Below are 13,630 nucleotides of genomic sequence, written 5' to 3'. Positions count from 1 at the left end.
ATTGCTCCCCTCATGAAAAAGAAATCTATACCAATACAAATTAGACAATAAATAAAAAATAAATGCATAGTCTTGCTATCAAGTGATAACTCATTGGTAACATTTAGGGCCTTTTATTTTGATCCATATATGAATACAAGGATATTTATTAAATGTGATCACGCTATGCATACTATGTTTTTATAATCAATTTTTGCATTATGTAATTTTCCCATGTGAATATATTTATTATGAATATATTTTATGCCATTGATTGTACATTGACATCATCATTTTTATTACATTTTATCACACGTTATAGATTTACCATATCTGCTTTTGTTGGTCACTTAAGTAACTGCCAATTTTTGTTATTAAAAACAGTTTTTTAATAGACCTAATCAGAGGTAAACTGCAATAAAAGCACATGTGGTAGATGTTTATCCAGTCCAGGTCAGTGAAAGTTTCTCAGAAGCTTACAACCCTAAGCTGACACATAAAAGCTGAGACCTGAGGAGCCGATCTGTAAATGTTGAAGAAAGATAAGACCAGAGTTTAACATCCTTTTTCTTTATACTTAAACTTTCTTTAATCATTAACTTAGTAGGACATTCTTTCAATGCTTTCTTGTTCTCTCTGACCTTCAGAATCAGAAATAAAGACTTTTACTCTTTTCTCTCTTTTTCTGCCATATTAGTAACAATGTGTGGAAGTGTTAAGCACTCAGTCGTGTCCGTTTTGACCCCACTGTAGCCCGCCAGGCTCCTCTTTCCATGGGATTTCCCAGGCAAGAATATTGGAGTGAGTTGCCATTTCCTTCTCCAGGGAATCTTCCTGATTCAGGAATCAAAACTGGGTCTCCCACATTGCAGGCAGATTCTTTACCATCTGAGCCACCAGGGAAGCTTGTTAAATTATTAACAATGTATAGGTATAATAATTCTCCTTTCTTTCAGGATACAATTGAATAAATATTATACAACCAAATTTCTTGTATTGCTATTTTTGTATTAGCTTGTATTTAGCTATTGCTAAATGAGTGCATAGTCTAATCAGCTATAATAAGCCTATCATTAATGAATAAAGATTACACTTCATATGTAGAATTAATGCCTACAAATCCCTACCAGGAAACTGGTCAGATGTCTGTTCTATAGTTTACAAAGTACACCTTACAGGTGATAAAGACATTTCCTGGCAACCCAGGAACACTTCAGACTTGGGAGATCTTGAAAAAACAGAAAATTCAACGAACATTCACTCCATCCTAGGTCATTAGAATCTTAACCATCCTTAGGATCCATTTCCAACACTGTCTTCTCAATAGATCTAGAAATGACCATGGATTCTAGGAATTAAAAACTATACCACCTTGACTTGAGCCCAGTGGTTAGGAGAACCCCAAAACAGTGAAGACCATGAGATAAAATAGTAAAGAAACTCACAAAATGAGAATTATATATTATGACTTAAGCTAGAGACAGAAAGCTGATCGCCGAAGAATCGATGCTTTTGAACTGTGGTGTTGGAGAAGACTCTTGAGAGTCCCTTATACTGCAAGGAGATCCAACCAGTCCATTCTAAAGGAGATAAATCCTGGATGTTCATTGGAGGGACTGATGCTAAAGCTGAAACTGCAATACTTTGGCCACCTCATGCGACGAGTTGACTCACTGGAAAAGACTCTGATGCTGGGAAAGGTTGGGGGCGGGAGGAGAAGGGGACGAAGGAGAATGAGATGGCTGGATGGCATCACCGACTCTGTGGACATGAGTTTGAGTGTACTCCGGGAGTTGGTGATGGACAGGGAGGCCTGGCGTGCTGTAATTCATGGGGTCGTGGAGAGTCGGACACGACTGAGCGACTGAGCTGAGCTGAGCTGAGAGACAGAAAGAGAGATTAAGTTAGGATCCAACATAGGAAATAAATTTCCACATTGTAATATAGTTGTGGATAGGACCCATGTCCTATCGACAATCCAGAGAAAATACAAAGAGCAACAAACCAGCTGAGCTGATTTTAAAATAATGTTTCTGCCAACTCTCACTTCAGTCATAAGTCAAATAGAGATTGTGGGACAAGTTGTACTAATATTTGTTTATTTTGTCTAGAATTTTAGGAACTGGCTTTGTGTAGATTATAGGAAATTATTTGCATATCAGGTATCACTTTTGTCTGTTGCTTCTATTTTGGGTGAGAGAGGTGGGTGACATTATATTGTGGTACATAAGAATTGCAGCCTTCAAGAAACTATTCCACAGGAGCTGAGGAGAGATAATAGGCTGGAAAGAAATATTCTCGGGCAGATCAACTGTGACCACCCGACTCCCAGTGCAGACTGCCTTGAAATTTTTCACAATATTTTAAGAACATGATAATGAAATAAATTTTTGCCAGAAAAAATGGGTGAGAGGTTTGATCAAACTTTGGAAAATTGTTTATACTTCGTTTGGATGGAACACTGTGATGAAAAGGACCAGAAAAACTTTCAACGGTTTATTCATGTTCCAAAAGAATGTTAAGAGTGCCCACTATCCAAATTCATCCATCAGGCAAGTATTGCTGTGAGCTTTCCAAGTTGGGTTCATTTCATGAGATGACAAGGAAAGTTATCAACACTTTAAACTGTTTTTGTATTCATGACCAGACCTTACTAATGTAGGCAGAAATTGCCAGCAAAATATGGTAAATTTGCTAATTTTTGTGCTGTCAGCTGAATGGAAGGTGAGAGCATGTTGGAGAGAATGAAAACTGCATGTTGCTATCAAGGAATGTTTGGAGTTAAGGAGATCTACAAGAATCAACTTTGTCAGAGGGATCATGGTATGGTGTTTCCTTACTGATATTAGGAGATTACACCACAGACTGAATATGACTTCAGGAAAAGCCAAACTAGATTCGGACAGCTCTTCTTTCTTTAAAGAAGTGAAATACTCTGATTCAAACCAGACTTGTGAATTGAGTAACTGAAGATTCATTTCCTTTTTCTGATCTGCCCAGAGCTTATAAGAGTCAGATTGCCCATATTTACAAAATGTTGGTATAAATGAAGGCCCAATTTCAGAGGAAATTCTCAAGTTACAAGAAATATGAAACACACTTCAAGATTTGGCAGAAATCCTCGGAAGATAAACCTCAAGATTTTTCTAGATAATCACAAATTTGATATACCTGCATTCCTCAATATACAAATGAACCAATGAAGCTGTAAGTCAATTTTTCTCAGCAAATTAACCCATGAACACTAGAATTCTTGAGATGTGTATATAAATATTAAAACTAATGAAATCTTCAGCTCTGTGACCAAACTGGGCTAACATCTAGCAGAAACTACCAAAATATATCTGAAAGTCACCATTGATGTTGCTAACCCAGATTAAGAATTAGGATGACCCTGAAAAATGTTCTTTGGGCTTTTCTTAAATGCCAACACTTCATTCTCGTTACTTGACCAAAATTGATCAGTTAGTAGCTGTTGGTCAATTAAAAAAAAATATATATATATATATAACAAATTGGTTAAACTATGTTTGGATTACTTTGGCATCTTTGCCTATTTATTGGGTTATATTTTACCAATGTTATCAGTAAAAGATTCATGCAATGCACACTTGGGGATTTCTGGGCACATTCTTCCCTGCGAAATCACATGGACAGAGGGCCCTTATAGGCTATAGTCCATGTGGTTGCAAAGAGTTGGACACGACTTAGCAACTAAACAACAACAAAAACCTACTATGGAAAAACATATGGAATTAGGGGCCACTGACCCAAGGAGCTGCTCAGCATAAGACAGTTCCCTAAGATATTCCTAAAATGTAAAATAAGTAAAAAAGCCTTTTTTTAATTATAGCAACGTAATCTAATATCTTCTGAAAGGGAACAACCACTTGGCCACAGAGGCAGCATTAAGGATCACTGCTGCTGCTACTGCTGCTGCTGCTGTGTCACTTCAGTCGTGTCCGAATCTGCGTGACCCCATAGACAGAAGCCCACCAGGGTCCCCCATCCCTGGGATTCTCCAGGAAAGAACACTGGAGTGGGTTGCCATTTCCTTCTCCAAGGTGTGAAAGTGAAGTCGCTCAGTCGTGTCCTACCCTTAGCGACCCCATGGACTACAGGCTACCAGGCTCCTCCATCCATGGGATTTTCTAGGCAATAGTACTGGAGTGGCTTGCCATTGCCTTCTCCAAAGGATCACTAATCCCATGTTTTTACAGCCCACACGGTCTTCATCCTGCTTCTCTCTGGGCTGTCCCTTTTGTTCTTATTATCCAGCCAATCTCATAAAGCTAAAAATCAAAATTTTATAAATATATAAATGAAAATCTTATAAAACCAAAAATTCAAAAGGGAGAAAGCCTGGTTGCTTTAGTGAAAACCAGGCCACTTTATGGCTCACAGGCAAATCTAAGCTGCAGTGCCTTGGGTTAAGTATCCAGGAATGTCACGAAGAATGATTACTCTTCTGCAGTGGACAGCTTGGAGCTATTTCACAGAGCGTGTAGTTTATGGGTGTTTGTGTGTTTGTGAGGTGAGTAGATGGTGAACAAGGAAGTTTTTGAGACATTAGGCATGACACACATGTCTACTATGGGGTAGCAGTCATAGTAATAAATATTCTTCAGAAGAAAATGCAAACAGGAAGCTAGTGGCTTTTAATTACTATCTGTCAAGTGAGTTAGTAATCATGACTGTAAGACAGAAATCACAAACTCAAATAAGGCCATGCCACGGAGTATGAAAAAAATCCATCTTAAGTTGTTTTCACAGAGAGACACATCATATGCATATTAAAACAGATAGGAGTGTCCTTCATTTCCACAAAATAAATGTGATTCTTATTTTTTTCTTGGTTTCATTACCATCTCAGTTTATTTTTTTCCTCAATTTTGATGGTGACATGAGGACAGAGAAATAATAAAAATGCAGATCAAATTTAATAATATAGAACTGACACTTGGTGAAAAAGGAGGGAATTTGGGTGAACAGGGAGCTCTAGGCTTTGTATAAAGTGATTAGTAACTACTTAGATCCTGATAATTATTGTCACTCAGAATATGGGCTTAATGAAGTGATATCTTCTAGAGCTGTAAAAGAGGGCAGAAAATTAGGAAGTTTAAAAATTAGAAATAATCTAAATCTTATACATTGGCATTCCCCCCCACCCTTTCAATTCTTCAGTGGAAATTCTTCAAGAAATACCTATTTGGCAGCTTTTTGGGGGCTTCAAGGAATACCTATTTGAGCTATCAGGAATACCTGGTAGCTCAGCAGTAAAGACTCTGCCTGAAATGAAGATGAAGGTTTGATCCCTGGGTCAGAAGATCCCCTGGAGGAGGAAATGTTGACCCACCCCTGTACTCTTACTTGGAAAATCCCATGGACAAAGGAGCCTAGGGGGCTACAGTCTATGGGGTCGAAAAAGAGTCAGATACGACTTAGTGACTAAACAACAACAAGATAGACTACAGGTCTCTAGTTTGTGATTATATCTGGCAGAAGAGAAGTTGAATTTTTTCTTTTTAAAAAAATACTTTTGAGTAGTTTTGTAGCTTTCCATCTTTAATTTTTTTTATTATGTAATGATTAGAAAAATGGGATTGTTTGGAAAGGGAGTTGAATGCAAGGAAACCTCCACCATACTCAACAGACAGATTTTTGAGTAAATATTTCCCACATAATGACATAAATGTTGAGAACTTTTAGAATGGACTGAATCTTTCAGAATTGAAATAGGGAAAAAAGGGAAAAGAAGAAAATAGAAAACATTTGCAAGATTTTTGCTAGTCACTAAGAAAATCACGATGGCGTGATCACTCACCTGGAGCTAGACATCTTGGAATGTGAAGTCAAGTGGGCCTTAGAGAGCATCACTATGAACAAAGCTAGTGGAGGTGATGGAATTCCAATTGAGCTATTTCAAATCCTGAAAGATGATGCTGTGAAAGTGCTGCACTCAATATGCCAGCAAATTTGGAAAACTCAGCAGTGGCCACAGGACTGGAAGAGGTCAGTCTTCATTCCAATCCCAAAGAAAGGCAATGCCAAAAAATGTTCCAACTACCGCACAATCGCACTCATCTCACACGCTAGTAAAGTCATGCTCAAAATTCTCCAAGCCAGGCTTCAGCAATACATGAACCGTGAACTTCCAGATGTTCAAGCAGGTTTTAGAAAAGGCAGAGGCACCAGAGATCAAATTGCCAACATCCGCTGGATCATGGAGAAAGCAAGAGAGTTCCAGAAAAACATCTATTTCTGCTTCATTGACTATGCCAAAGGCTTTGACTGTGTGGATCACAATAAACTGTGGAACATTCTGAAAGACATGGGAATACTAGACCACCTGACCTGCCTCTTGAGAAACCTGTATGCAGGTCAGGAAGCAACAGTTAGAACTGGTCATGGAACAACAGACTGGTTCCAAATAGGAAAAGGAGTACGTCAAGGTTGTATATTGTCACCCTGCTTATTTAACTTATATGCAGAGTGCATCATGAGGAACGCTGGGCTGGAAGAAGCATCAGCTGGAATCAAGATTTCCGGGAGAAATATTAATAACCTCAGATATGCAGATGACACCACCCTTATGGCAGAAAGTGAAGAGGAACTAAAAGGCCTCTTGATGAAAGTGAAAGAGGAAAGTGAAAAGGTTGGCTTGAAGCTCAACATTCCGAAAATGAAGATCATGGCATCTGGTCCCATCACTTCATGGGAAATAGATGGGGAAACAGTGGAAACAGGGTCAGACTTTATTTTTGGGGGCTCCAAAATCACTGCAGATGCTGATTGCAGCCATGAAATTAAAAGACGCTTACTCCTTGGAAGGAAAGTTATGACCAACCAAGATAGTATATTAAAAAGCAGAGACATTGCCAAAAAAGGTCCGTCTAGTCAAGGCTATGGTTTTTCCCATGGTCAATTATGGATGTGAGAGTTGGACTGTGAAGAAAGCTGAGCGCCGAAGAATTGATGCTTTTGAACTGTGGTGCTGGAATAGACTCTTGAGAGTTCCTTGAACTGCAAGGAGATCCAACCAGTCCATTCTAGAGGAGATCAGTCCTGGGTGTTCATTGGAAGGACTGATGCTAAAGCTGAAACTCCAATACTTTGGCCACCTCATGCGACGAGCTGACTCACTGGAAAAGACTCTGATGCTGGGAAAGATTGAGGGCAGGAGGAGAAGGGGACGACAGAGAAAGAGATGGCTGGATGGCATCACTGACTCAATGGACATGAGTTTGAGTGAACTCCGGGATTTGGTGATGGACAGGAAGGCCTGGCGTGCTGTGATTCATGGGGTCGCAAAGAGTTGGACACGACTAAGCTACTGAACTGAACTGAACTGATGTAACTTTGGACTTCCCTTGTGGCTCAGCTGGTAAAAAATCTACCTACTGTGGGAGACCTGGGTTTGATCCCTGGGTTGGGATGATCCCCTGGAGAAGGGAAAGGCTACCCAGTATATCCAGAGTACTCCAGTATTCTGGTCTGGAGAATTCCATGGACTGTATAGTTCATGGGGTCACAAAGAGTCAGACACAATTAAGCGAATCCTTTTATGTGACTTTGGACAAGTCATTTATCTTGGGTGTAAGTTATTGAATCTGTGGAATTAAGGGGCTGATCAGGTCAGAAGTTTTCAAACTTGTTTGACATTAAAACTTGCAGTTGGAATTTCGTTTTCCATATATATGTTTTTAGTTGAATACCATGTATATGTGATCTTTAATATTCGGACAAACTAGGAAAAATTGTACTAGTAGAAAATATGATTAAATAGAGGCAAAATATAATCAAAACCATTTCCATGTATACATGATAAATCAAGTTATTGCAATAAATATATCTGAGTTTTTCTGTCTTCATCTGCTTCTAGATTATTGATTTTTAATGTCTCTTAGTACTTGTTAGTTGATAAGTGACTTCAGTGCCAATATCTTAAAAAGAAACTTATGAGATAAAAATTAATTTGAAAATATTTCTATTAATTTTAAAGTTCTGCAAATTGGAAAAAAATACTTCATTATTCAATTTTATGGTGGGAAAGTTTGGCCTCCCCATTATGGGAACATAGTTTAGGACATAGCTTAGGTTCCCTAAGGCCTTCCCTGGTGGCTCAGATGGTAAAGAATCTGCGTGCAATGAGGGAGACACAGGTTCCATCCTTGGCTTGGGAAGATATCCTTTAGAAGGGAATGACTACCTACTCCAGTATTCTTGCCTGGAGAATTCCATAGATGGAAGAGCCTGATGGGTTACAGTCCATGGTGTTGCAAAGACTCGGACACAACTGAGCAACTAATACTTCTGCAAGTTGGAAAAAATACTATATAATTCATTTTTATGGTGGGAAACCTTGGCCTACCCATTATGGGAACATAGTTTAGGACCACTGGAGTAGGTTCCCTAAGGCCCCTTCCAGCTATAACATTCCATGCATCACTACTTTTCAAGTGTGGCCAAGCAAGATCCATGCACATGTAGTTGGAGAGAAATTCTCTTAAAGATGAAATATAGCTGTGGGCCACTTTCTGTTAATTGAAATGGGAAAAACAGACTTTTGAGGACAAGTGAAACAGTTTAAATGCATGAAATTTTTATCCCCAAGCAATAAACTTTAAAGGTTTATCAAATCTCTGTTTAATCAAATCTTCATCCGGAAAGCTTCATTAATTCATTATATTAATTTATTCCAGTGGCTACTCTGTTAGGAAATCTCTGTGTTCCAGGGAGACAATGAACAAAATGAACAAAACAGAAGAAATTTCTCATCATACTAAAGCTACATTAATGAGAGAAATATAAAATAAATAAAATACAAAAAATAGTAGCATAATAAAAGCAGAGACATCACTTTGTCAACAAATGTCTGTCTAGTCAAGGCTATGGTTTTTCCAGTAGTCACATAATGGATGTGAGAGTTGGACTATAAATAAAGCTGAGCACCGAAGAATTGATGCTTTTGAACTGTGGTTTTAGAGAAGAGAGATCCAACCAGTCCATTCTAAAGTTTACCAGTCCTGGGTGTTCATTGGAAGGACTGATGCTGAAGCTGAAACTCCAATACTTTGGCTACCTGATGCAAAGAGCTGACTCATTTGAAAAGACCCTGATGCTGGGATAGACTGAGGGCAGGAGGAGAAGGGGATGACAGAGGATGAGATGGTTGGATGGCATCACTGACTCAACGGACATGGGTTTGGGTGGACTCCGGGAGTTGGTGACGGACAGGAAAGCCTGGCATGCTGTGGTTCACAGGGTCGCAAAGAGTCGGACATGACTGAGTGACTGAACTGAACTGAACTGATAAGTTTTATGGAGAAAAATAAAGCAGAAATGGGGGGAAAGTGTGATAGGGGTTTTAGGGGTGAATTAAGATACAGTAATCAGGCAATCCTTCACTGGGTGACTTTTGAGCAAAGATGGGAAGAAGGTCTATGTTGGAATCCAAGGTAAGAGAGTTATTCCAGTGGTCATGTATGGATATGAGAGTTGGACTGTGAAGAAAGCTGACCGCAGAAGAATTGATGCTATTGAACTGTGGTGTTGGAGAAGACTCTTGAGAGTCTTGGACTGCAAGGAGATCCAACCAGTCCATTCTAAAAGAGATCAATCCTGGGTGTTCATTGGAAGGACTGATGCTAAAGCTGAAACTCCAATACTCTGGCCACCTCATGTGATGAGTTGACTCACTGGAAAAGACTCTGATGCTGGGAAGGATTGGGGGTGGGAGGAGAAGGGGATGACAGAGAATGAGATGGCTGGATGGAATCACTGACTCGATGGACATAAGTTTATGTGAACTCTAGGAGTTGGTGATGGACAGGGAGGCCTGGTGTGCTGTGATTCATGGGGTCACAGAGAGTCGGACACGACTGAGCGACTGAACTGAACTGAACTGAAGGAAGGAGTATCCCTAGCATGTTCAGGAAACCAGTGTGATTGGAGTAGACAGACTAAGGCTGAGGTTGGTGGAAGATGGGATCAAATCATGTAGGGGACTTGCAGGTCATTTACAGGACTTCACTTTTATGCAGCAATGGAAGCCAATGGAGGATTTTGGATAGAGAGTGGCATCGTTCTGACTTATTTTAAATAAGCACTCTGTGTGCTTTTTTGAGATGAAACTGTAATGGGGCAAGTGTGGAAGCAAAATGAGTAGGGAGAAGGCAATTGTGATAGTTCTTTACTGTTAGATGACAGTGTTTCCCAGGTGGTGCAGCAGTAAAGAATCTGCCTGCCAATGCAGGAGATGAAAGAGACTCAGGTTCGATCCCTGTGTTGGGAAGATGCCCTGGAGAAGGAAATGGCAACCCACTCTAGTATTCTTGCCTAGAAAATTCCATGAACAGAGGAGCCTGGTGGGCTGCAGTCCATGCGATCACAAAGAGTCAAACATGACTGAGCACACACACACACACACACACACACACACACACGTATTTTAAAGATAAGCCAATGGCATCTACTGAAGAGATCAGATGTGTGATGTGAGAAAAACAGAGGAACCAGGTAAGACTCCAAAGTCACTGTGTCTCTAAAGACAAACTCTTCCTCGCTCGCAAATATTCCTATATCAATCCCAACAGCTTATTAAACGTGTGATTATAATATGCTCCTTGGAGTTAATTGTCAATTGCTCATTTTCTTCCCTCCATTTTAGAGGACTCAAAGATCATTATAGCATGGACAGGGAGCCACATCAAGATGACCTACAATCTATTATCTTGAAAGAAGTTTACTGACTCAACTGAGTCCACCATCCTCATTTGGTCCTCATTTTGATCCATAAAATTGCCTCTGCTTTGTACTGTTTGAATGGAATTTCCCATCTGGCCTACTGAGCTCGAATCCACTAATACTTCTACCAACTGGTGTGCTCTATACTCACGGGTCAGTGCTTTGTATAGTTATCACATGAGTCATTGCTTCTAGTGAGGACAATAGGATCTTACTAAAAGTAAGTCTACAAACACGCAGGGCATGGATGATGATGGAAATTGCCTTTGTGAGGAATGAACAGATAAAACTCTAGATGATTCATAAATGTTAGGTATTTATTATTTTATTACTAATTACTGTAGTGCTTCAGTGTTCATTACAGTAGGCACTAGCCACATGAAACTATGTAAATTTAAAGTTAAATAAAATAAAAAATTCAGTTCCTCAGACCCAGCTGTATTTTAATTACTCAATAGCGACATGTGGAAACAGTGGAAACAAACTGTGGAAAATTCTTAAAGAGATGGGAATACCAGACCACCTGACCTGCCTCCTGAGAAATCTGTATGCAGGTCAGGAAGCAACAGTTAGAACTGGACATGGAACAACAGACTGGTTCCAAATCAGGAAAGGAGTATGTCAAGGCTGTATATTATTACCCTGCTTATTTAACTTCTATGCAGAGTACATCATGAGGAACGCTGGGCTGGATGAAGCACAAGCTGGAATCAAGATTGCCAGGAGAAATATCAATAACCTCAGATATACAGATGACACCACCCTTATGGCAGAAAGTGAAGAAGAACTAAAGAGCCTCTTGATGAAAGTGAAAGAGGACAGTGAAAAAGTTGACTTAAGCTCAACATTCAGGAAACTAACATCATGGCATCTGGTCCCATCCCTTCATGGCAAATAGATGGGGAAACAATGGAAACAGCGACAAACTTTATTTTCTTGGGCTCCAAAATCACTGCAGATGGTGATTGCAGCCATGAAATGAAAAGACATTTACGTCTTGGAAGAAAAGCTAGGACCAACCTAGACAGCATATTAAAAAACAGAGGCATTACTTTGCCAACAAAGGTCCATCTATGGTTTTTCCAGTAGTCACATATAGATGTGAGAGTTGGACTATAAAGAAAGCTGAGCACTGAAAAATTGATGCTTTTGAACTGTGGTGTTGGAGAAGACTCTTGAGAGTTCCTTGGACTACAAGGAGATCCAACCAGTCCATCCTAAAGGAAATCAGTCCTGCATATTCATTGAAAGGAATGATGTTGAAGCTGAAGCTCTGATACTTTGGCCACCTGATGGGAAGAACTGACTCATCTGAAAAGACCCTGATGCTGAGAAAGATTGAAGATGGGAGGAGAAGGGGACGACAGAGGATGAGATGGTTGGATGGCATCACCGACTTGATGGATATGAGTTTCAGTAAACTCCGGAAGTTGATGATGGACAGGGAAGCCTGGAATGCTACCTTGAGGTCGCAAAGAGTCGGACACAACTGAGTGACTGAACTGACTGACATGTGACTATTGTATTGAAGACCACAGAATGGGGAACGTGTACATTATTGCAGGTGGTTCTATTGCAGACTACAGCTCTAGAAAATATCTCCTATCTTCTTACTGATTGCAGAGGAGAGGAAGTGAGAAGTTGGAAGTCACTATCCCATTCAGATAACCTAGGTTTCACCCTAGGCAAATCCCCCTTCCTAACCGACTTGGAAATATTTTTTCTTGTACTGATGACTGTATACACTAGATTTCTAAGGGCTTTCCAATTACCTTCATTCCTTAATGCACCTTTTAAAGGCAATAAGTACAATTACAGTATTGTGTGAGTATGTGCATACTAGAAATCAAGACCCTCTCACCACAGTCCCATGAGGACACATGTTTTTGGCTTGATACAACTGTTAGAATTTTTCAAATGACTTTTGCCTGAACTTAAAAAAATTAATGTACGTCTTAAAGGAAATGAATCCCACATGTTTTGGTTTATTTATACTTGTTCTTCCAACTTTTGATTTGAGGATGACTTGTGGTATCTGAAAAATATTTGGGGACTTTCAAATGAAGATTAATATTAATTTCCCCTCCAAAATAGGAAGTTAGGTTTGGTCACGGGTAAATGATAACAAAGTCCCATGTGTAGTTAGCCTTCAAAGCTCAGATTTGCCAGTTTGGAGTGGGCGTCAAACTTGGCAAGGGGTATTCTTCATTCATGGGACCTAGTCCATTAATGAATTCTTTTCAAAAGAGAAAGGACAGTGTTGGAAGATTTGCAGTAAAACATTTAATTGTGAATTATATTATGCTAACTATGGACCATATATACTTTTGAGACTCTTTACAAAGGAATAACTGTAGCCTGCCAAGCCTGCCACCAGTTGTCCTTTTGAAGATGCTGCAGTGAACTGGCAAAACTACAAGCTCATGCCAACTCACTTTAGGATAACATCTGAAACCTTCTGGAACTTTGTTGAATAGTGCAGCTAGATAGTTACTGTTATTGAAGTGTATCTCAGGATTCTACTATTCTGGCTACCATTGACAGGCTGACACAGGCCCAAAAGTTGGCAAATAATAGAGGCATGTACTTTCAGCCCGTGTATTAGATGATGTTTGGCCAAGAATCAGTTCAGTTCAGTTCAGTCGCTCAGTCGTGTCTGACTCTCCGCAACCCCATGAATCACAGCACGCCAGGCCTCCTTGTCCATCACCAACTCCCGGAGTTCACTCAAACTCATGTCCACAGAGTCGGTGATGCCATCCAGCCATCTCATTCTCGGTCGTCCCCTTCTCCTCCCGCCCTCAACCTTTCCCAGCATCAGAGTCTTTTCCAGTGAGTCAACTCGTCGCATGAGGTGGCCAAAGTATTGCAAGAATACCAGATCCAAAAAAATAAGTGGTACCAT

General features: G+C 39.9%; 1 long non-coding RNA gene across 1 annotated transcript in view; it reads right to left on the bottom strand.

Moving 5' to 3' along the window:
• Window positions 1-1,595: 1,595 nt before the first annotated feature.
• LOC148774988 (uncharacterized) overlaps window positions 1,596-13,630 on the bottom strand; it is a 35,845-nt gene continuing 23,810 nt past the window's right edge. Inside the window, exon 3 of the long non-coding RNA XR_016035202.1 lies at window positions 1,596-1,858. This is a non-coding gene — a long non-coding RNA (uncharacterized LOC148774988). The remainder of the gene's footprint in view (window positions 1,859-13,630) is intronic.

Source organism: Moschus berezovskii, chromosome 18, assembly GCF_049115385.1.
Source record: "Moschus berezovskii isolate FMDL1 chromosome 18, NW_MosBer_1.0, whole genome shotgun sequence".
NCBI lineage: Eukaryota > Metazoa > Chordata > Mammalia > Artiodactyla > Moschidae > Moschus > Moschus berezovskii.
The sequence above is the reverse complement of the archived record's forward strand: the minus strand, read 5'-3'. Positions and strand labels throughout refer to the sequence as shown.